Source organism: Panthera onca, chromosome B1 (genome assembly GCF_046562875.1).
Source record: "Panthera onca isolate mPanOnc1 chromosome B1, mPanOnc1 haplotype 2, whole genome shotgun sequence".
In the NCBI taxonomy this organism is placed as follows: domain Eukaryota; kingdom Metazoa; phylum Chordata; class Mammalia; order Carnivora; family Felidae; genus Panthera; species Panthera onca.
Genome location: NC_138342.1, coordinates 132,599,441 through 132,623,661, shown reverse-complemented (window position 1 = coordinate 132,623,661; position 24,221 = coordinate 132,599,441). Strand labels below are relative to the sequence as shown.

The 24,221-nt window shown below is 37.7% G+C and overlaps 1 pseudogene; it reads right to left on the bottom strand.

Annotated features, from left to right (window-relative positions):
• Positions 1-21,749: 21,749 nt before the first annotated feature.
• On the bottom strand, positions 21,750-22,390 carry LOC132693241 (cyclin-dependent kinase inhibitor 3-like; annotated as a pseudogene).
• Between the last annotated feature and the right edge of the window lie 1,831 nt (positions 22,391-24,221).

Genomic DNA, 24,221 nt, shown 5'->3' with positions numbered 1-24,221 from the left:
GATTGCAAAAATAGAGTCATTTCATTTTACTGACCATAAAAAGACTGATAAAAATGTTTAAAAATTAGAAAAATAGCTAAAAGTGTTCTCCTGCTCATAAAAGCTATCTTAAAAAATTATGAATACATGTTAACAAATGTATAAATATAAATACATTTATTTTAAGGTCAAAAGTAGGTTGACACCCATTATTACCACTACTGTGTAACAGAACTGGCCAGGAAATTAAATGACTTCTAAGGACTAGAAGTGAAGAGGTAAAGTACTCATTACCTATAATATATAAAATATTTACATTAATGAAAGAAAATTAGCAATCAATACAAAATGACATAAGTATTATACTACATTTATAAAAAAAATAGTATTTTTATACTACCAATAACCAATTATAAAATAAAATTAAAAACAACTTACTGTTTGAATAACAACAACACACCCTTCAGAAATTAAAGCATAATTGAAAAGAATGTTGCTTAAATAACATAGCATCCCATGGAATAACAATAAGTATACTGATATCTTGGCTGTCCACCACCTGGCCTCAAAGCCAATGGCACGTATTTCAGGAATTACTATGGCAGAAATGGACGTCTAGGTGTCACTGTATCAGAAAACAACCCCAAATTCTCATTGTCCTCTAGCAGTAAATATTTATTACTTAAACATATTATATGAGAGCTTGAGCTGACTGTGGCTCTTCTGGGCAATTCTACACTTCTCATGTCTTCTTAGTTCAAGTCTCAGACAAGAGTAGCCACTGAGACCTACTTTTCTCATGGCAAAGGGCAGAAATTGGAGCAGGCAGAACTAAAGTGCAAAAGTTCATTTAAAGTTGCTTGGATGTTATATTAAAGTTGCTTGGATGTTATATATATATGTTATATATATATAAATTACATCCAAACACATCCCACTGGCCAAGCAAAATTGGCAGAATGGGGAAGTCTACCCCACCTATAGGAAGGCACAGCAAGTGCCCTGCATGGGGCTCTGTGCTGACAGCTCAGAGCCTGGAGCCTGCTTCGGATTCTGTGTCTTCCTCTCTCTCTGTCCCTCCCCTCCTCATGCCCTGTCTCTGTCTCTCAAAAATAAATGAACATTAAAAAAATTTTTTTAAATACATTTTAGCTCTTATTTTTCTTTTGTTGAATTATCATGATAACCCTGGGAAATATTTTATTACAAGAACATGATGTTTCAGCATAACCAATTAACTTGCTTAAGGTTTTGAAATGGTGGCACCAGAATTTAAATGCAGGTATCCTGACACCATAGAAAATGCATTTTCTACAATCATACAATGTGATCATATGGAAACTGATCACAGAGTCGGCAGTGTCCTATCAGACAAACTCCAGTTGTGAACTGGAAATGCTCCAGTAGCTTATTGAAGCTTTAGTGGGTGAATTTTCTGTAGGTCATTGCTCATCAAAGTATATAAGTTGTACCCTCCAAGAATAATTTTCTCATTTCTTCCACAATTCTAGCGGAAAACTTGACAGATAATTAATGAAGCTTCACTATGTGGAAAATATAAGGGAATAAATTCAGTCATTGGTACTTTTGACCAAAATTTAGTTTCTTACTTCATTTTCCATACCAGAACATTTTTTACTAATCTGTCAAGTCAACCATTATCTTCTTGACAGTAATATTCTCATGTTAAAATATTACATTAACATTCTAACAGCATATTTATCGAGCTTTAGATGTAATGGTATTTGGAAATAGGGCCTTTGGGAGATAAATAGGGTTAAATGGGGTCATGAGGGTGGTGCTCTAATGATGGAATTAGGGCCCTTACAGAAGAGACATCAGAGAGCTCTCTCTTTCTCCCCATGTACATACAAGGAAGAGGTCATGTGAGCACATGGCAAGATGGCAGCTATCTGCAAACCAGGAAGAGAACTCTCCCCAAATATGGCAGCTGTCTGCAATCCAGGAAGAGAATTCTCCCCAAACATGGCGACTGTCTACAAGCCAGGAAGAGAACTCTCCCCAACACCCAACCATGGTGGCCCCCTGATCTCCAGCCTCCAGAACACGAGAAATAAGATTTCTTCTGTTCCAGCTATTCAGCCTGTGGTATCTTGTTATAGCAGCTCAAGCTAAAAGCATGAGATAAATGAAAAACACCTGGCATAGAGTAAGAGTTGTTTTGTTTTGTTTGTTTTATTTTTAATAATAGCTGCTATTTTTTTGAAGGGCATGGGTAGGAGAAAAGATCAGTGATGAATAAGCCACAGTCACTAATCTAACAGGTCACAATCTGATTCTGGATTTTCCACATATAAAAAAAAATGATACAGCTATAAAAACAGAGTGTCTTCGGATATTTTTTTCACAGTGATCCCAAAATTTAAGAAGTCATCAGGACCTACAGAGCCATATTCTTCTTTTTTTTTTTCATTCCTCTCTTAATTCACTGATTCCTGTATTGATTCATTCATTCATTCAATGAATATTTATTGAGTTATCAATAGATGCTAGACATTGCTAGTCACTAAAGGTGCAAAGCTGAAGAAGACATAATAGACCATTTCCTCTGTCTAGACTCTTAATGTCATTATTTCCATACCAACTTTTTTTTAATGTTTATTTATTTATTTTGAGAGAGAGAAAGAGGGAGGCGGGCAGAGAGAGATCAGAGGAGAGAATCCGAGGCAGGATGCTCCATGCTATCAGAGTGGAGCCTGAGGCGGGGCTTGATCTCACCATGGTGAGATCATGACCTGAGCTGAAATCTAGAGTCAGTCGCTTAACTGACTGAGCCACCCAGGACTGAGCCACCCCTCCAACTTTTATAAGTGAATTGGCAAATAGGCAGTGTGAGTCTCTTTGTTATCCTTGTGGAAATTGATGCTGTTTATTTGAATATTAGTGACTTTTAAAAATCTCATATATGGTTTCATCTTCTTAATTTTATTGAAAAAGAATATTGTGAGTGGACTTGGGTTTTGGAATGCATACCACTTAACCCCTCTGTCTAAAGTTAAGAAAGATTCTCTTAGAAATCCCACTTCTGGCAAATTTAAAGGATGTTATGCCGTAAATAGTTGGGTGGAAACTTTCCTCCTCACTTTCATTTCTTTTGCTGGAAGTTCCTTTACCCCAACTCCTTCATTATTCAGTTGTTCCTTGTCAAATTCACACCCTTCTGGGGCGCCTGGGTGGCTCGGTCGGTTAAGCGTCTGACTTCGGCTCAGGTCATGATCTCACGGTCCGTGAGTTCAAGCCCCGCGTCAGGCTCTGTGCTGACTGCTCAGAGCCTGAAGCCTGTTTCAGATTCTGTGTCTCCCTCTCTCTCTGCCCCTCCCCTGTTCACGCTCTGTCTCTCTCTGTCTCAAAAATAAACGTTAAAAAAAAATTAAAAAAAAAAAAAAACGACAAAAAAAAAACAAATTCACACCCTTCTATGAAGCACTTCAAATCCTTTGTGGAGGGCCTAGTGTAAATAACAAAATTGTCTAGTGAACCTCTTAGATAACAGAGGTGAATGTAGCTCTTTTTATAGATCATAATATTTAAGTTGTTTTCAATTGTTGGCCTAGCTTATTTTTTTAACCTCAAAAGCAATTCCATAATTAAAATGAACTCTAAGATCCTGAGAACTAAGAATATGGCAACGGTCTGCATCAAATATTCTGAAAAGAAATGAGAGACAGGTTAATTTTTCTCAGCAATTAAATCAATAAATATTTAATGGACGTCTGGCATCTTCGGGTACAAATTATGCAAATTGTCATCAAGAAATAACTATAAAAACAAAAAGTTGGCATAATTAGGAAGGTAGGCAAGGCCATTTTTTGAAGCCACAAGTCAAACTATATTCCCTGCCTGACCTCAAGGAATTTGGGGAATAAAGACTACCATTTTCCCCAATGAATTTTGGAGGAACCCGTAAGATTTCTATAGTATTTGTTCCAAGTCAAGTAAGATTCCTACTACCAATCAATTTAGTCTATCACTAAAGTAGTGGATATATGAGTCACAGTTAAAACTCCAGGATTCTAATTTGAATAAAATAAGACATTTACTGTACTTGCAAGACATCAGATTTTCAGCCACAGAGTCTTCTTGTGAACGAACTCATTTTGGTCTTTGAGATACTTATAAAAATAGGGATCTTGTAGTGTAGATGGAAGAAGTTTTAGTAATGTCTTTTAACAATTATCTATCTGACTGACATTTGGAAGATTAGCCAAACAAGGACAAGAACTGGACAAAGAAGATAATGAAAGTCTTCCCCCTGAATCGGCCTCAGTTTTACATTGAACATTTGTAGAAGAACTGATATAAACTAAGGGAAAAAAAGATGCCAATGAGACCTTCATTTCCGTGTTGCAGATCACTTTAAGTTTCCAGGGAACATGCAGAAAAATAAACCTTCATTTGGTTGTATAAATCACTGGCAGAGCAAAGCTGTAAGAGATGTCATTGTCAGGTGACCAAACTAGGGCATAAGATCCCTACAGTGAAGCTGGCATAATTATTGATAAATTCAACTGCATGTTTCTAAATTTTCTAAACAATGAGTTTGGAAAAATCCCTGGTATGTGGAAGGGAATACATTAGCATTTGCTGCAAAGAAATATGGTCATTTAAATGTTAACCCTCAGTAAAAGCCAAAGGCAATGCACCAGAAATTGACTAAAAAATATTTATATTTATGAGAAGGCAAGTTAATGTGAGCTATGCATGTAGCTTTTCTATACATACTTGAAACTTGGTGAGTGCTAAGTTTAAGTGTTGGTGCTCCCCCCCCCCCCATTCATATATTGAAATTCTAATGCCTAATGTGATGGTGTTAGGAGGTGGGGCTTTTGGAAGGTTCTTAGGTCCTGAGGGGGAAGCTTTCATAAATGAGATTAGTGCTCTTATAAGAGTCCCTGAAAAGCTCCTAGCACCTTCTTCTATGTGAGGACAAAACCCAGAAAAACGTCCTCACCCGACCATGCTGGCACCTTGATCTCAGAGTTCCAGACTCCAGAACTGTGAGAAATAAATGTCTGTTGTTTATAAGCCACCCTGTCTGTAGCATTTTGTTATAGCAGCCTGAACAGACTAAGACAGTCAGTACCTAAAAATCATAGCACAATGGTTAGTCTTAAAGCAGCTCCTATAGACATAAAATTGTAAGCATTTAATTTTTTTATTGATTGGTTTATAGTCATCAGCTCAAGAATAGTACCATCCATCAGTAGATATCCACCCCAATCACTGCTCATAATAAAAGGAGAGAAAAAAATAAATAATAACAGTAAAGCTAACACTTGCACAAACTATGGACCAAGTACTGTTTCAAGTCCTTTCCACGGGTCAACTGGAGCCGTTCTAATAACAAACTAAGGGAGATCTGGTATTAGTCTCTTTTCGTAGAGATGTTCACATATTTTCCCAGTGTCAGCTCCTGTGGTGAAGTTGAGATTCAAATAAAGGTGTCTCTTTTCACATTAGATGCCGTTAACAATCTTAGTATATTTTTCCTGAGAGACCCACGTGACTAAGACTAGTCAGTTAAGCTCGACAATCTGTTAAGTAGGCTTAAACTCATTTTGTCTATGGGGTTTGTATAATTTTAAAACCCAAAGTAATGAACAAATACAAACAAAACAATGATGCCAAAGAAATTCCTATTGACAGCATTAATTTAATACGAAAGATGATATCATCTTACCACCCCTAAAATCAAAGTTGGCTCTAATAGTAGAATGATATGAGCCAAGTCTGCTTTAATATTAAATCAGTTTCTGAACTGGCCTTTAATAATATGAATGCAGAGATTAACTATTTGCATGAGTAGTATACCATAAAAATTGGTGTGTTGAATCACTTCAAGTGTTTATTTTCTAAATCAATTACTGCCATTTTCGAAAGGCTACTTCAGTATTTTTAGTTTTTGAATGTGCATGCTAGGTGTTACATAGATAAGAAAGGAACAAGGGATGGGAGCTGGGGCACAGCCATGCAGGGGAACAAGTGGTTGACATAATCACGTTCTGTGAAAGAGGAAGAAAAGTAGGGGTGGACATGTAGTAGGTAATCAAGAGTATTGACTACAGTATATAAAACAATCACCATTGAAATCAAGAGCCAAATAACTTTTTGTTGTCTAATACGTGTTGTAAATAAATTGCTTTAGCCTTCCTTCTACCTACCAATATGGGATCTGTGAAATACATTCCCTCACAACATGAGTATGGTCCTGTCACAATGCAGATTTCTTGTTTTTAACTTGACATGTCTTTACCAGCAAGAATGGGAGAGGATAAATTCTCTCACTGCTCATGTCTATTTGAACTCCTCTGAAAATTCTATTAGTACAGAACATTGTGATATCAACTAGTCTTAGTATGGAACAAACACATTTGTATAAGTAAATGCGAATACATTTTGTTGCAGTGTTAGGTTATAAAATGATCCTGATGATTCAAGATATACTTACACTATATGTTTATAAAGTTTTATAATTAAAAAGTAAACTGTACAGCTTCTCATAGAACACTTTAGACCCACGAGAATATTTTCAGAATCTCCCAAACACGGGTTGAGAAATAAGTCATGGTGAGAGACATATGGAACAACACTCAAGGACTTTTGTCACAGAGGCAAACACAAAAAAGAAATAAAACTCACTAAACAAACAATGTTTACTTACTGGAGAGATGAGTGAGGATAAACTGAAAGCTTTAGGGAGAAAACCTATCAGGTAGAACAAGATTTTTGTCATTTCTCGTGCTCAAAATGGTGGTAGTCTTGAACAGCTGTTTCGCCCTCTGTGATACACGTAGCCCCGTACACAAATCTAATACTTCTGACTTCTCCTCTCTGACCATACATTTCTGATGATTATTTCGTATTTCCTAAACATAATTTTGAATGGATTATGTTATTTGCAGAAGCATTGGAAGATAAAACGTTAGCTCAAGAACAAATGCCTTTTTCGCTCTTTGCAGTCGATCAGAAATAGCTCATCTATGGGGCGCCTGGGTGGCTCAGTCAGTTAAGCGTCCGACTTCAGCTCAGGTCATGATCTTGCCATTCTTGAGTTCGAGCCCCGCGTGGAGCTCTGTGCTGACAGCTCACAGCCTGGAGCCTGCTTCGGATTCTGTGTCTCCCTCTCTCTCTCTGCCCCTCCCCCTGTCCACACTCTGTCTCTCTCTCAGAAATAAATAAACATTAAAAAACTTAAAAAAGAAAAAATAGCTCACCTAACTCTTGACTTAAACAGCTGATGGCTAGTTCTAGGCTAGAGAGCTGGAAGGAATATAGGAAGAATGAGTCATTGGAGAAGTCACATTTAACCTTATTTCTCAACTTTGCGGATGGTGGCTGGGCGAGCACGGCTGGCTGTGTTAGTGTTAGCACGCAGACTACAGAGCACGCCATTAACCTGTGCCTGAGACCTGTGCCTCCTTACTCTGAAAACACAGCAGAAAGATTAAAGAGCTTTGGCTTTACCATGAAAGATTTAAAACAGAATCAAACAAAATATGGTTTGAACATAAACTACTGGCCCTTTGATTGCCTCACATCTCCCGAGAATAGGATCATCAGTGTTGCAAGGTCTATAAGTGAACAGAAAACCATCCGTGTGAGCCAAAAGGGTTAATACTCATTCCAACTGGCTCCTTACAACTACAGGTGGCTTAGGCAGTGAGGAAATTGGGACATTTGAATTACAACTGCGCAAACAGATTTTATTAGTAAAAGTATTAAAAGTTCAGTGGAGCCTTCCTTTTCTGAAGATAATATTTCACCTTGGCTTTCACACTGGCACCTAGAACTCAGGGCAGGGACTTGTGGTCAGCGTGGCACGGGGTGTCAGAAGTCCTTCCAGGAACATGTCTCATATCCTTGGTGAAATATTGCATTTTCTATAAATCATAGTACCTGCCTTTCAAATCTGAAGCAATGGCTTGTCAACAAAATCTCAAATTTATGAGTAAGTATGCAAAAGCAAAAAGGGGAAACTCGGTGTAAAGTGGGAAATAAGTCAATGTACATTTCTGAAATGACTATGTAAAAACAATTAACCACTTGGGAAATGTGGACCGGGGTTACTTAGCCAAGACCTATCATTACAGCTAATGCAATATCCCTGTGGCTTCATTCACCCAAAAATATATCTAATACAGCCCAATGTGGTTAAGTGTGTGCTTACTGCTGCTTCCCTTAATAATGAATTTTAAATGACTTACAGGCCCTATAGCTCTCAGTCCTGATATGTGCCTCTAATGGGAATTCATGCAGCTTAATCAGTATTCACCTTACTGAAACTATAATGCCATAGATCTTGGTGGTGAAACAAGCCTCAGTCACAAATATTCCGCCTGCCGCTGCCTGAAATAATTAGTGGCTGCAACAGGTGGCCCTGTTACTTTCCCGTGTTCAGGAAAAGGAAGGTCTGCTCACAATAGCATTCTGTGGGCAGCCCGCAGTTCTCTGAATGAGTTGGAGTTTACTTCTCAGTCTTTAAAAATGCATTAAGATTGGTACTTTCCAAGGAAAGTGGCCTGGGAGGATTTTACTGCTTTGATAAGTTGAAAATTAAGAATACAAATGATTGAGCCTATACTTTAATGTTCTCTTGGTTTAAATAATTGGCAGGTAGCTTGAGGGCTGAAAATCTCATTCACTGATAATAAACCAGTATTGTAAAACATATCGGAGATGAAACATAGATTTTCTATAGCATTGTGTGACTTTAATACTATACTGTTCATTTATCTATCATATAAAAACTAAAACATTACTTTTCTACTTTTTTCACTTTATACTGGGATAATGAATAAAACCTATTAAAATTAATGTATTATGCTAAGCGAAATAAGTCAAAGACAAATATCATATGATCTACCTCATATGTGTAATTTAAGAAACAAAACAGATGAGCGTAGGGGAAGGGAAGGAAAAATAAAATAAAAACAGGGGAGTAAACCATAAGAGACTCTCATAGAGTACAAACTAAAGGTTGCTGGAGAGGTGTTGGGTGGGGGATGGACTAAATGGGCGATGAGCATTAAGAAGGGCACTTGTTAGGATGAGCACTGAGCACTGGGGGTTATATGTAAGCGATGAATCACTAAATTCTAGTCTGAAAAAAAAATAAGTGATAGCAAAAACACTAATGGTTTTCTGGCTTTTATTTCACCTAGTCTAAATATTCTATCATAGAAATAGATGTACAGAATAAAGATGTATTCTAACACAAACAAAAATCCAGAATCCCATTTATTTTTGCCAAGAAGGATGTATGCATCTTTTGAAAATAGTATGTCCCTGAAACATGTACCTATAAAGCAAATTATTTTGAGCTAATCAGGTACATTTCACAAGTTGAAATCTTTTCCAGACAAACATAACTCTATTAGACTGAAAGGCAGAATCAAAAGCATCAAATGAGCAAGTTGGTAAAAGCACAATTCAGAGGAGTTAAGGGCACATGCTTTAGAGTCAGATCTGTCTGGCTTACATATCAGCTGCATAAATTTGGAGAATTTACATAACATCTTCAAGACTCAATGTCTTCACATGAATAGACATTTTTTTCCAGAGAAGACATGCAAATGGCCAACAGACACATGCAAAGATGTTCAACATCACTGATCATCAGGGAACTATAAATCAAAACTACAATGAGGTATTACCTCACACCTGTCAGAATGACTAATACCAACAACCCAAGAAACAACAGATGTTGATGAGGATGTGGAGAAAGGGGAACCCTCTTACACTGTTGGGGATGCAACAGTGTGAATGGAAATAAGTCAATGTACATTTATGAAATGACTATGTAAAAGCAAGTAACCACTTGGGAAATGTGGACTGAGGTTATTTAGCCAAGACCTATCATTACAGCTAATGCAATATCCCTGTGGCTTCATTCACCCAAAAATCCAGCAACTGCACTAGTAGGTATTTACCTAAAGAATACAAAAATACTAATTCAAAGGGATACATGCACCCTGATGTTTATATCAGCATTATCTACAATAGCTTAATCATGGAAACAGCCCAAGTGCCCATCAACTGATGAATGGGTAAAGAAAAGACGATGTGTTGTGTAGATATCTGTATCTATATCTATATCTATATCTATAGATAGATATAGATATAGATATATAGATATAGGTGATATAGATGATATAAATATAGTATGGTATATTTATGTGGTGTATATAATGGTATATATACACATGCTGTGTGTGTATATATATACACACACACCCATCTTCTTTTCTTTATCCATATATATGATTATATATTACATATAATGGAATATTACTTAGCCATAAAAAGAATGAAATCTTGCTACTTTCAATGACATGGATGGAGCTAGAAAATATACTAAGTGAGTCAGTCAGAGAAAGACAAATACCATAAGATTTCACTCATATGTGGAATTTAGGAAACAAAAAAAATGAGCGAAAGGAAGAGAGAGGGAGAGAGAGACAAAGAGGGAGGCAAATCAAGAATCAGACTCTTAACTATAGAGAACAAACTGATGGTTACCAGAAGGGAGGTGGGGAGGGGGGATGGGTGAAATCGGTGATGGGGATTAAGGAGTGGACTTGTGATAAGCACCAGGTGATGTATGGAAGTGGTGAATCACTATATTGCACACCTGAAACTAATATTATACTGTATGTTAACTAACTGGAATTTAGAGGTTTATTTATTGTTGAGAGAAAGAGAGCATGAGCCAGGGAGGGGCAGCGAAAGGGGGGACAGAGGAGCTGAAGTGAGCTCTGCACTGACAGCAGCAAGTTCCATGCGGGGCTTGAACTCAGGAACCATGAGATCATGCCTGAACTGAAGTCATACACCCAACCCACCCAGGTGCCCCTAAACAAAAACTTTTTAAAAAGACTCAATGTCTTTATCTTTAAAGTTAGATAATAATTCTTACTTTGTAGGTTTTTATAAAGAGTAAATTAATTTTATAAAGAACATAGCTTTGGGGACACCAGACTGACTCAGTCAGTAGAGCATGCAACTCTTGATCTCGGGATGGTGAGTTTAAACCCCATACTGGGCATAGATCTTAATTTAAAATGAAAAACAGAACACAGCTTAGAGTTTTACACATAGTATATTTTTAATAATAAGTACCCATTAGAGGGCACCTGGGTGACTCGGTTAAGCATGTGACTTGGACTCAGGTCATGATCTCACAGTTTATGAGTTCGAGCCTGACATTGGGCTCTGTGCTGACAGCTCAGAGCCTGAAGCCTGCTTCAGATTCTGTGTCTCCCTCTCTCTCTTTGCTCCTCCCCCGCTTGCACCTGTCTTTCCCTCTCTCTCTCTCTCCCTCTCTCTCTAAAATAAATAATAAGCATTAAAAAGAAAATTAAAAAAAAATTTTAAATAATTAGTATCCATTATTTTATGCAAATTCACTAGACAAATACTTATTGAGGTCTTTTGTATGCTAGATAATATGTGCTAACTATTGAGGGGTAAACTGGTTAACAAAAGCAAGCATACTTTGTATTTTTTTAAAAAATGGCAAACATATTGCTAACCCTCCTAGAGCTTCACAGTCTAATAGGGAACATGATCAATCAAATAATTCCACAAATAAATTTAAAATTATGATTGGAAACTACATGGCACTATAAAAGTGTATAACAAGGAATATAAATTAAAGAATGGGCACACTTTCTTGGCGAAAGTGAAGATTCAACTGAAATATGAAGAAAAAGTAGGAATCAAATAAGTAAGGCAAGAAGAGAAGGATTTTTCAGGCAGCGTTCATGACACCCTGCTGGATGAGGAATCACTGCTCTTTAGAGGAACTGAGAAAAGCTATTGTTACACAACTGCTAAGAGTGAGGCAGGAACATGTAGCTGAGGTGAGGCTGCCCTAGGAAGGGTTGTTTCTACCCAAAGGTCTTGGAAGCCTTTAAACAGAGTGGTACCATAAACAAACTCGCATTCGAAAAGATCGTCCCAGCTGCAATGCTAAGAATGCACTGGTGAGGAGGAAGAGGGAATATGTACAAGCCAATTAGGAAGCCAACGAATGCGGTAGTTTAGGCAAGAGGCGGTGGTAATTTGGACAAGGGTTGTAGTGGAACGGAAAGAAGTGGATGGATTTGGGAATGATTTATTAGTTAAAATTGACGGATATATGCTTTCTTGCTAAAGGTTTATAATATAAATCATTCCTGGTCCATTCACTCTTGTTCTTTTCTAGATGTCTATTTTATACCTTTTCCTTTATTTTCATGCCCTCTATACCTATCCCCTGTATCCTTATTCTCAATTGATATCCTTGTTCCTGAGTCACTAAGGAAATGGAAGTAATCAGAAGATAAGTTCTAGGGCCCCCAGACTGCACTCTTCTGGTCACCTACCAGCATCAGCACCCACATACTCTGTTCCCCTGCTGTCAGCCTGACTATACTATCCAAGCTCTGTCTCAGGCTGGTCTGTCCACATGTGTATCTGACTCTATCTTCTCTCAACTTCAGTAACTCTCCTCTTTCTGTCCTCCATCATCTCTCTCCTTGTGGGATCATTCTCATTAGTGTGCCAAGATGCTCTTTCTTCTCCCATCTTTAGAAAAACTCTCTTGACCATATTTTCCCCCATAGCTACTACTCTACTACTCTCTTTTTCAACCCACTGCAATCAGACCTGCACCATTCCACCAAAACTACGAGTTATCATAATCAATAAGGGTTAGTTATGCACAGCTATGTATGGTGGGCCTAGGAAAACACAAGAACAGGCTTAGAAGAAATGGAAACTGTTAGTCACAAAAGCATGGCCACATAAACTCATTGTTATTACAAACTAGCCCCCTAAACCTTTCATGTAAATTCACATTGACTGACCTTCTATCTGAAATATTTGGGGCATTAGGTGTTATGAACCAGGACCAACGTGAACATTTATTACCTGTTGCTGTGCCTTCTCTGTTGGCTTACTTCAGGCCTTTCTGTGATTCATAGCTATCTCAAAATTTAATTGGTTGATTTTTCAATTATATTGCATTTAGGGTTATTTGTGAAATAACCATGCATGTAATTGTCGTCATAGGATCATTGAAAATATGAAAAGTAAAAAAGATGCCACTATTAACCACCAGAACAGCAGAATTTAGAACATATCATAGGGGTGGGGGGAAGAGAGAGAGAACGCCTTGGAACCGATTTCTTGAAACTGTTTTTCTCAATCGATTTCTCTCATACTGAAAGAGCTGAAGGCAGAAAACAGTACCGTACATGAAGTGAAATCAACAAAACTTTTTTTAAATAAATGGGTTTGAAGATCAGAGTTATACATGTCACATAAATAAGTAGGCTGAAAGTGTACTTTATCTGGAAAATAATGAATTTAATAAAAGAAACTGTAAGACATCTTACATTTCTTCTATATAGACTCCCTCAGCATTTTCATTTGAATTCTGCATTAGACATTCAAGTTCTTATTTATACATCTGGCACAAATCAAAATTGATGCATTTGTAAAAAGATTTTTCATTAGTGTTGCTATTTGAGCAAATGAGTTGATTCATAATACCTTATAACTTGCTTCGGATGGACGAAAAGCAATATTGTTATTTTGGCATTGAAGACTAATGAGGATCTCAGCATGATAAACTGAAGATGTTTATATATCATTCAAAAAATTACTTCAACATAGCAACTAAGTTAGACTGAAAGATACGTACCAAAATATGTGCTAGAAAATGTTCTGTTGATCAAATTTTTATTGCATCTATGTACAGTTAACACTCCAAATATCTTCAGGTTTATAAAAAAGTAATGGAGGTAAAGTATACGTTTAGTATAATATGACATTTGCTTGACTTTTGCACACATAGAAAATACTAAGAACAATAACAAAAAACCTGAAAAAAAATCTAAATATTTCACTGCTTGTAAAATGAAGTATAATAATCTCAATTTTAAAATATTCATATCGTGACTATTATATGAGAGATATTCAATAGCTTTAAGTTTAGGGCTGTCCAAAATGGAAGCCACCAACCGTATGTGGCTGTTGTGGTCTTGGGAAGTCCAGTTAATCCAAATCGAGATATCGTATAAGTGAAAAATTCACATCAGATTTTGAAGAACTGTTATTAAAAATATATGCAGATAAAATATTATATATATATAATCTCCTTTCTTTTTGAAAGATATTTTTTACTGATGGTAGACTCTTGGATTGATAGTTTTGTTTTGTTCTTCAGTACATTAAAGATATTATTGCATTATTTCACGGTTTCTCATAAAAATTGAGCTACAATTTTCAACTGTTCCTCTGTAGCTAATGCTTTTTATTTCTGTTACCAAAATTTTCATTCTGACTTTTGTTTTCACTCGTTTGAATATGATATACCTATGTATGTGGCTATGTTTTGTTTTGTTTGTCTTTTGATATTTTCCTGTTGTTGTTCTTTGAGTTTTTGGATCCGCTGTTTGGCGTGTGTCAATTTTAGAAAATTCTTGGCCATGATTTTAAAAAATATTTCTTTTTTGTTAATGTTTATTTATTCTTTGAGAGAGAGAGAGAGAGAGAGAGCACAAGCAGGGGAGGGGCAGAGAGAGGGAGACATAATCTGAAGCAGGCTCCAGGCTCTGAGCTGTCAGCACAGAGCCCGACTTGGGGCTCAAACTCCTCAACCGCAGATCATGACCTGAGCCAAAGTCAGACGCTTAACCGACTGAGCCACCCCGGCACCCCCCTAAAAAATATTCCTTCTGCCAAATTCTCTCTCTTTTCCTTTTGTGTTTCCAAATACACATGTTATACTGTTTGATGTCTTAGCGCGTAGATGCTCTGTTCTATTTTTGTTTCACTCTTTTTTTGGGGTAATTTCTATTGCCTTGCCTTAAGGTTCACTTATGTCTTCCTTGGATGTGTTGAGTGTACTTATGATCACATGAAAAGTGTTCATCTTTTCTGCTATTTTCCTCATTTGTAGTATTCCCATTTAATCATTTCTTAATGTCCCGTCCGTGTTGAAGTTAACCATTTGATTTTGCGTGCCATCTACCATTTTCATTAAAGACACAAAAAACATTTTAAATACCTGTCACACAGTCCCAACATCTGTGTCATTTCTGGGTGTGGTTCTGGTGATGACTTCGTTTCCTGGGAGTGCATTTTCTCATAAGTATTTGTTTGGCCTGAAAATGCACACACATCCATCTGCTGGGTCTGCATCCGCATCTACATCTCAAGAGAGGGTCTCTGTACACGCTATTGTTCCTCGAGGCTTGTTTGCTTGTTGGTTGTGAGTGGTGGTGGCTGTTGTCTGTTCTGATTCTCAGCCGTGGGCAGGAACCTTATCCCTGGGTGTCAGAGGTGTGGCCTTCTCAGTCCTTCTGCCCATATTCTGGCTGGATGGGCCCCCACATGCTTTCTTACCTCTTTCTAAGAGTTTGGTTTCTCTGTTCCCTTCCCTCACCAATGTTCTAAAGGTGAAAGTGTTTGGTTTCTTCCCTCCTGCAGACGTTTCTTTCTTATGAGGAGATGGGGGAAAGGGTCAGTGGAGCTCCCTGGCCTTCCGACAGAGGTGCTATTCCCCACCCCAGGGGTCTGCACCCAAACAATACTTTTTCGTCTCTCTGATCTTTTTTGTGATTATATGTGGGATTCATGGAGAAAATCTTGAAAGAGGGCATGCACTCCTCTAATTTCTAATGTCCCATGGGTTCTACACTCTCCTGCAAGTCTGCCCTGGACCTTCACCAATATGTCAACTATTATGGCTAGGTTCCTCTTATTAGTGTCTACTAATCTGGTAAGTACATGTTCGTGTCTCTTCTCTCCTTGAAGGTGCTGGTCTCTCCTTAGTGTTTGGACAAGTGGTTGTTCTGGAACCTCAGTTCTCTATCAGATTGTAAGAGTCATGAATTTGAAGTTATGCCAGCTATTTTTTTTAATGTGTATTTATTTTTGAGAGAGAGATAGACAGAGTCAAGAAGGGGAGGGGCAGAGTGGGAAACAGAGAATCCAAAGCAGGCTCCAGGCTCTGAGCTGTCAGCACAGAGACCGATGCAGGCCTCGAACTCAACAAACTGTGAGATCGTGACCTGAGCTGAAGTTGGATGCTTAGCTGACTGAGCCACCCAGGCACCCCTCAAGTCTGTTTTTTTTTTAATTTTTTTAAATGTTTATTTATTTTTGGGAGAGAGAGAGAGACAGAGCATGAGCAGGGGGGGCAGAGACAGAGAAAGACACAGAATCCGAAGCAGGCTCCAGGCTCTGAGTTGTCAGCACAGAGCCCGACGTGGGGCTCGAACCCACGAGCTGTGAGATCATGACCTGAGCTGAAGTCGGATGCCTAACTGATTGAGCCACCCAGGCTCCCCTCAAGTCTGGTTTTTTTTTTTTTTTTTTAATAAAGGTAGGAGTGATGTTCTTTCCTGCTCTCTACACTCTAGGAGAGTACAAGAAGTCCTCAATGAGATATTTTATATTCTTTTTTAAAATAACAGGTCTTCAAAATCTCATGTGAACTTTTCAGTTATAGCATATCTCAATTTGGATTAACTGTTTTACAAGATCACAATAGTCAATAGTTTCCGTATTGGATATATATTTAAACGTATAATATATATGTATATATATGGGAATATATGCATATGTATGCATATATATGCAATATATGCATATACATGGGAATTCATCACTAGCAGACATGCACTATAAGAAATGTTTAATAAAGTCTTCAAGAGAAGAGATGCTGAGACAGGAAGTTGAACCTACAAAAGAAATGTAGAGGGCTGAGCTTGAATAAAAGTAAATTGCACTTTTATTTCTTAAACAAATCTAAAAAATAACAGACAGTATAGAGCGGAAATAATAGCAATGTAGCTTGTACTTACAGCACACAAAAAAGTAAAATAAATGACACTGATAACGCAAAGGATGGGAGAGAAGAATCAGGAATATACTGTTGCGGATCTTCATGGTACCTGTGAAGTGGTAAAGCATTTGAATTTCTCTGATTATTTATAATTTATAATTTATAAATTGTAATTTATAATTACAATTATATTGTAACTCCTAGGACATAAATGGTAAATCAACGTGAGATAAAATGGAACCATAAAAAAAACTCAATTAAACAAAAGTAAGACAAAGGAAGTGTAATAAGAAACAGAGGGAACACATAGTGAAAGAATAACTGGGGAGATGGCTCTCAGTCATTCCAGACACCAACCCTTGAGTCAACCCAAGTCAATCTAAATAAATTCAGGGCCCAGACATTATAGAACAGAGACCGGCCACACTTTTTGTGTGTCTTGTTCAAATTGCTGACCAAAAGAATTGTGAGATGGCATAGTAACAAATTTTTTGTTTTAAAACATTATGTTTTGGGGTAGGTTATTATATAATAATAAATAATACAAACAGTTGGGAAGTACTAAATTGCAAGAAATGAAAATATATCCAAATTAGCCCAAATAAAAATATATTTATGATTAGGATGTAGGTGTATCTCAAAACTTAATTTTTTTTAATTTTTATTTTTTAAAGTTTATTTTTGAGACAGAGAGAGACAGAGCATGAACGGGGGGAGGGGCAGAGAGAGAGGGAGACACGGAATGGGAAGCAGGCTCCAGGCTCTGAGCCATCAGCCCAGAGCCTGACACGGGGCTCAAACTCAGGACTGCAAGATCGTGACCTGAGCCAAAGTCGAACGCTTAACCGACTGAGCCACCCAGGCGCCCCTCAAAACTTAATTTTAAGAAACAGATGTGGGGTGCCTGGGTGACTCAGTTGGTTAAGAATTTGACTTCAGCTCAAGTCATGATCTCACAGTTCGTGAGTTCAAGGCCCCAACTGGGCTCTGTGCTCTCAGTGCAGAGCCTGCTGCAGATCCTGTCTCCCTTTCTCTCTGCTCTTCCTCACTCACATGCCCTCTCTTTCTCTAAAAACTAAATACACGTTAAAAAAAAATAAAAGGAAACAGAGTTCTTCCTTGTAGGTCACCCAAAGTGTTGAGTCACGAACCCGCCTTGTACCTCTTTCTGGTGCCACAGGGGCCTTCTCTATACCCAGTGCAGGTCAATAGACTGGTATGTGAGTCACATTGCCATTGCCACTGATGGCTTTGTGGAGAGTGAGTATAAAAAGATAGTAAAAAAGACAGGGTTGATTTCTGTGAGGAAAAGGAAAGACTGATTTAAGGATTCTAGTTCAGCATAGCTATTCTATGACCAGAGGCTTAGGGCTCAGCCAAAGTGACTGAAATCCCAGCTACTCTATTTTCTAGCTATGAGGCATATTTCTTAACCTGGCTAAGTCTCAATCTTCATATAATCATTTGTAATAATAACAATTTACAGATATACTTAAGGTTCAAATGACACGATGTCACTAATGTCCCTGGTTCTCAAATAAACCATTATTATTTTAGAACTTTTTGGATAACTGGACAGTCAGTGGGTTTAATTCACTAGACATAAGATGAATGAATTTTGAGGGCGGTGTGATATTGTAATGTATAAGAAATATATATTTGCTCTGTTTCTGACTCAGAGCTAGTAAAACCCTTGGAATTTCCTTGGCGAGGAGAGTGGCAAAGGTTTGTTATGTTCATGAGGTGACTTTTGGATCCCACCTAAGGATGGTGAAGGAGTTGTTTCATTTTGTGGATTAGTATCATCAGCTTCTTGAGAACTCTTTGTTGAGATAAATTATAGGAGCGACTCTTTAGAAAATAGTATCTGATTTCTAATGCTGCAGAGTGAGAGCATGGTTGGCCTGATGGAAGACCGACAGCTTACTACGGAATAATCACAAACGACTATATGTGTTCTTGAGGGAACAGCCAGCCTGGTGAAGTGAATAAAAGCCACTCTAAGGTCTGTTTACTCTGAGAAGGTGAACTGTCTTTCATGAATGCCAAAATGGAACACCGCCAGATGAAAGAGCTGATATGTTTTACATGAGAGCCATGCAGGGCTGGTTTTATAATAATCAGTATACCCACCCTCAGAATATAGCTCGTCACCCAGGCCATGGTAAACACTATGGTTAAGGAAGCTCCTTTTACATGCACACCCCATCTAACTTTATTGTTGTAAAACCATAAAACCAAACTTTATGGAATTTGCTCTCTCAGCTTCCCTTCATGGGTCTTACAAATGCTAATAAAAACATCCAGTTAATTAATAAGGCAATGAGAAGAAGCAGAGGGAGAGTCAAGAGACTTGTCCAAACTAGGTAGTAATTTTTAAACAGTTATTAAGAAATAAAGAGGAAACAGAGAGGGGAGAGTCACGGAACTTGTCTCAGCAGGGTAGAAATCTTTAGATGCTTATTAAGGAATGGAATGAATAAAATGAACATTGATTGGGTTAAAACAAAAATATTAACACAGCATAACCTTAAGTTGAGTGGGCCGAAGAGTTCCCTATGTTCTTCCAACATTAAAGGGTCCCAAACAAGTCCACTCTGCTTACCCCTGTTTGGAGGAATTTACAAAGCCATAAGGTGGAGATTTTAATGAGAACTTGACCAAAACCAACAATCTCTTATGGCAGTAGTTAGGGTAATGAAGTTAAAGATTGACAAAAGAGACAGAGTTCCTTGGTTCCATCTCTTACTGGGGACCCAAAGCCTTTTGCACAAATGTGGGTGAAATGAACACTGTGTGGATAAGAGAAATTTCCAGGATGTCTTGATATGGGAATCCCATGAAGTGGTACCAGAATCCATTGGTGAAGTCCTAACTGGGGCTACAATTAAATTGAAAGAAAAAAATATGTAATGGTTGATAAGATTATAGAAGTTGGAGTATTTAAGCAGGTATTAGGTAAAGAAGTTGTGTCTCCTTTACCTGAATGCTTATGGGAATGGGTATTATATCTGGTGGGGAACACTTCCCCTACCTAGTATTATAAAACCAACATCTGTTGATTAAGTCCTAAGGAAGGCTACAGTTAGGAATGTAATTGCTAATAAAATTAAGGTATAATCAAGATTTAAACAGATTTAATGTGAAATGATTGCTTCTTTTTTTACTTGATTATATTTGGGAGATAGACATTGTATCTGACTGGAAAATGTTTCCCCTACCTAATATTATATAACAGAATGCATGTACATCCATGCTTCATGCAATATTCATTGAACATGCTAAATGAGAAGCAGTAAGATTGCTTGAGCCTGCATGGTCTAAAATGGAACCTAGAATGCTGGTAGAGACAACTTCTCTCTCTGTGCAATAGCCCTATGTGGAGTATTGACTGGGGCTTATAGCAAGAGTTATATCCTTTTATAATAAACCAGTAATCTAGTAAGTGAAATATTTCCCCTGAGGTCTGTGAGCCGCTCTAGCAAATTAATGGAATTCAAAGAGGGGTTGGGAACCTTTAATTTATAGCCAGCAGGTCAGAAGTGCAGGTAATAACCTGGGGTGACAACTGAAGGGGGCTGTGGGAGCAGTCTTGTAAAACCGAGCCCTCAACTTATGGAATCTGATGCTATCTCCAGGTAAATAATGTCAGAACTGAATTGAATTATAGGATATCTAGCTGGTGTCAAAGAATTACTTCTTGGTGTAGTCAACCTACCACTCCGCTATTGCTTTGGAATTGGTACTACAACCTATTTACTATCGTCAAAGCTTTGCAAAAATTATTATTCAGGGAATGTGTGGAGGTGGATCTCAGTTGTAACCTGACACTACAGTTCAGCAAATTAGGGCAATGAAGTGACAAAAGCATCCTGATCATTATACAAATCACCAGTACACTGTGCCTTACCCCCTTGCCCCAGGATGGTCACCTCCAGTTCTAACCAGTTGATCTTGAGTAACTTTCTTTTTTTTTTTTTTTTTTTTTTTTTTTTTTATTTTTGGGACAGAGAGAGACAGAGCATGAACGGGGGAGGGTCAGAGAGAGAGGGAGACACAGAATCGGAAACAGGCTCCAGGCTCCGAGCCATCAGCCCAGAGCCTGACGCGGGGCTCGAACTCACGGACCGCGAGATCGTGACCTGGTTGAAGTCGGTCGCTTAACCGACTGCGCCACCCAGGCGCCCCTCGAGTAACTTTCAATGTTGGGAGGGGAGTGCTTCTTATCATTAATATTCAGAACGTGTTTCAGAGTCAAGTTGGGCACAATTGACCATTTGTCACCGGACAAAACATACATGGGTTACCTTGCTAGCCTTCGTGTAAGTCTTGCAAAGATTTGCTGAGATGAGAAGCGCAGAAAGCCATGTAACAGGGAGATGGTTGTCCTATTGCATACTGTCTGAATACGGACGACAATCCAGACTGAGAAACTTCTCAATACCAATAAAAGAAGAGACTCAGAAAGACTGAGCAGAAGGAGCTGGTAAAGCTAAGAACTTTGGAGCTGCCAATAAAATGGCACAATATTATCTTCTTGGATCTTATATAAACGGTGACTAGAGATGGAGGCAGACTCTGTTAACTAAAAGCATTACAAAAGCATTTAAGGAATAGGACGTGTCATTTTTAATTTCCAACATCAAGCATGACTCCTAGATCCTTGTTCAAATATCTATCTTCCTTTCTGTGTTGCAGTCTCTTGGAGATTGCATATATGCAATTATTTATTTATTTATTCAATTATTCACTTTTTTTTTTTGAAATTTGTCAGTAAAAGCTTTAGGAATATCTGCACATATACATTTACATTCAAGCCGATAACACTGGTAAGTTTCATTTCAATACAAATCATGTTAAATAGTTCTTAAATTTCAGACATGGTCGTATATATGTCATTTAAAATTCTTTTTTATCTAGATACAGATCTTGACAATGACTGTCTTGATGCTAGGTGTACAGCTAGTTTGTCCCAAAACTCATGAAAATAATGATGTCGCTTTATAGTCTTGTATTGTTCCAGATCCTCTTGGGTCTCCCAGGCTGTCTACAGCTTGCTGAGAAGAAGCTGCGTGAGACAGGAACAGTAGGAGACAAGTGGGTACGAGACAAGATCTCCCAAGTCCTCCATAACAGTGGATTAAGATTTTTCAGTTCTTTTTTAAAGTAGATTATAAGCTCCTCCATTATTTCACAGCAGATGGCTACATCGGGAGTCCCTCCGTCTGGGATTGGATGATCATGAGTGATAATTCCATAGTGATGGTAGAGGTCCACAAGGTTTGGGACGCGGTATTTTGACAGTTCCCCTCTGGGGCAGAAAATAAATACGCCTCGTATATCACAGCTCCTTAGTTCTTCTGTACCTTCTTGGGTATCTCTTCTAACATTTTTAAATTTACCATCTGGAAGAGCACATAACCCAAGAAACTGAGAACAGTTTACTCGTGACAGGGGTAGTCACGGTATCTGAATTGGAGTCTGTTCATCTTCAATAGGCTCTTCTTCTGATGCGTCACATTCACTTGTTTGCAATGAACTGGGTGATTTCATCACGGGCCACCCCACATCACGACTGGCTACCACGTCCAATCACTTATTATTTTATGAACTCATTCATTAAGAATATACTACGTACTGAAGATTATCCTGAGTGTGAGGAATTAAATAACAAATAAGCTGTGGTTCCTGGACTCGAGCTGTTGTCAATCTGGGCAAAGTCGGATGTCAGACAGATATATATACAAAAATTACAATATAGAAATATAAGAACAAAGGTGTTGTGTAAAGTGCCATGGGAGCATCAACCATTTAGTGCCCAACTACACCTAAGGTTGGGGAAGTCACCAGCAAAGGTCAAAAAAGGCTTCTGAAAAAGAATAAATATGGTATTTAAATGTATTTATTGAAATAGTAGGAGCTTATTCAAATGGCAGGGGAAAGGTCATTTTACATACCAAGAATAGAGGTGCTGGATCAATTAGAAAGCTTTGAGCTGTGACTAACAAAAAATATGATGAAATGTAGCTTAAACTATAAGGGACTTCTAACACTTCTAACTTGGAATGGCTAGAGAATTGTGAAGAAATGGATAGAACACAATGTTTACAAGGTTCATAGTTATCAGATTATAAAGAGCTGTGTGTACCACATTAAATAATTTTCTTTTGCTTCCTCTACTTTTGTGTCATATTCAAGAATTTATTACCTAGGCCAACGTTATAAAGTTTCCCCCTGGGGCACCTGGGTGGCTCAGTCAGTTAAGTGTCCCACTCGATTTTAGCTCAGGTCATGATCCCAGGGTTGTGAGATTGAGCCCCACTTTGGGCTCCACACTGAGCACAGAGCCTGCTTAAGATTCTCTCTCTTGCCCTCTGCCCCTCCTCCACTTGCACACACATGTGAGCCTTCTCTCTTTCTAAAATAAAATTTAAAAAATTAAAAAGATAACAGCTTTTCCCGTATGTTTTTTTCTAGGAGATTTATAGCTTCAGGTCTTATGTATAAATCTTTAATTCATATAGTTTATTTTTGTGTATGGTGTAAGAAAATTGTCCAACTTCTTTCTTTTTTTTTTTTCTTTCATGTGTATATCCAGTTTTTCCAGCACCTTTTGTTGAAGACACCATTTACCAATTGTGTATTCTTGGCTCTCTTGTGAAAGGTCAGTTAATTGTATATGCATGGGTTTATTTCTGGGTCTCTATTGTATCTATTGGTCTATATGTCTGCCTTCATGCCAGTATCATACCGTTTTAAGTACTGTAGCTTTGTAATATATTTTGAAATCAAGAAATGTGATGCTTCTAGCTTTGTTCTTTTTCAAGATTGTTTTAACTATTTAGGGTCCTCTGTAGTTCCATGTGAATTTAAGAATTATTTTGCCTATTTCTATAAAAAATGCTATTGTGATTTAGACAGGGATTGCATTGAATTTATAGATTGATCACGTTAGTACTATGGATATTTAACAATAAGTCGTTCAATCCAAGAGTATGAAATACTCTTCCATTTCTTTGTGTCTTTAATTTTGTTCATCAGTGATTTATAGTGTTCAGCGTACAAGTGTTTCATCTCTTTAGTAAGGTTTACCCTGAAATATTTTATTCTTTTGTGATGTTATTGTAAATGGGATTGTTTTTTAAATTTCTTTTTCAAACAATTCATTGCTAATGTATAGAAACACAACTTATTTATTGTATGTTGATTTTGTATCTACAACTTTACTGAATTATTTGTCCTAACGGTTTTCTTGTGGAGTCTCTAAGATCCAGAAATACCGTTCCTGGGTATTTATCCAAAAGAATTGAGTATATGTGTTGCCAAAGTGAGCACTATCCAAAAGAATTTAAATCACATCTTGAAAAGATATTTGCAGTCCTGT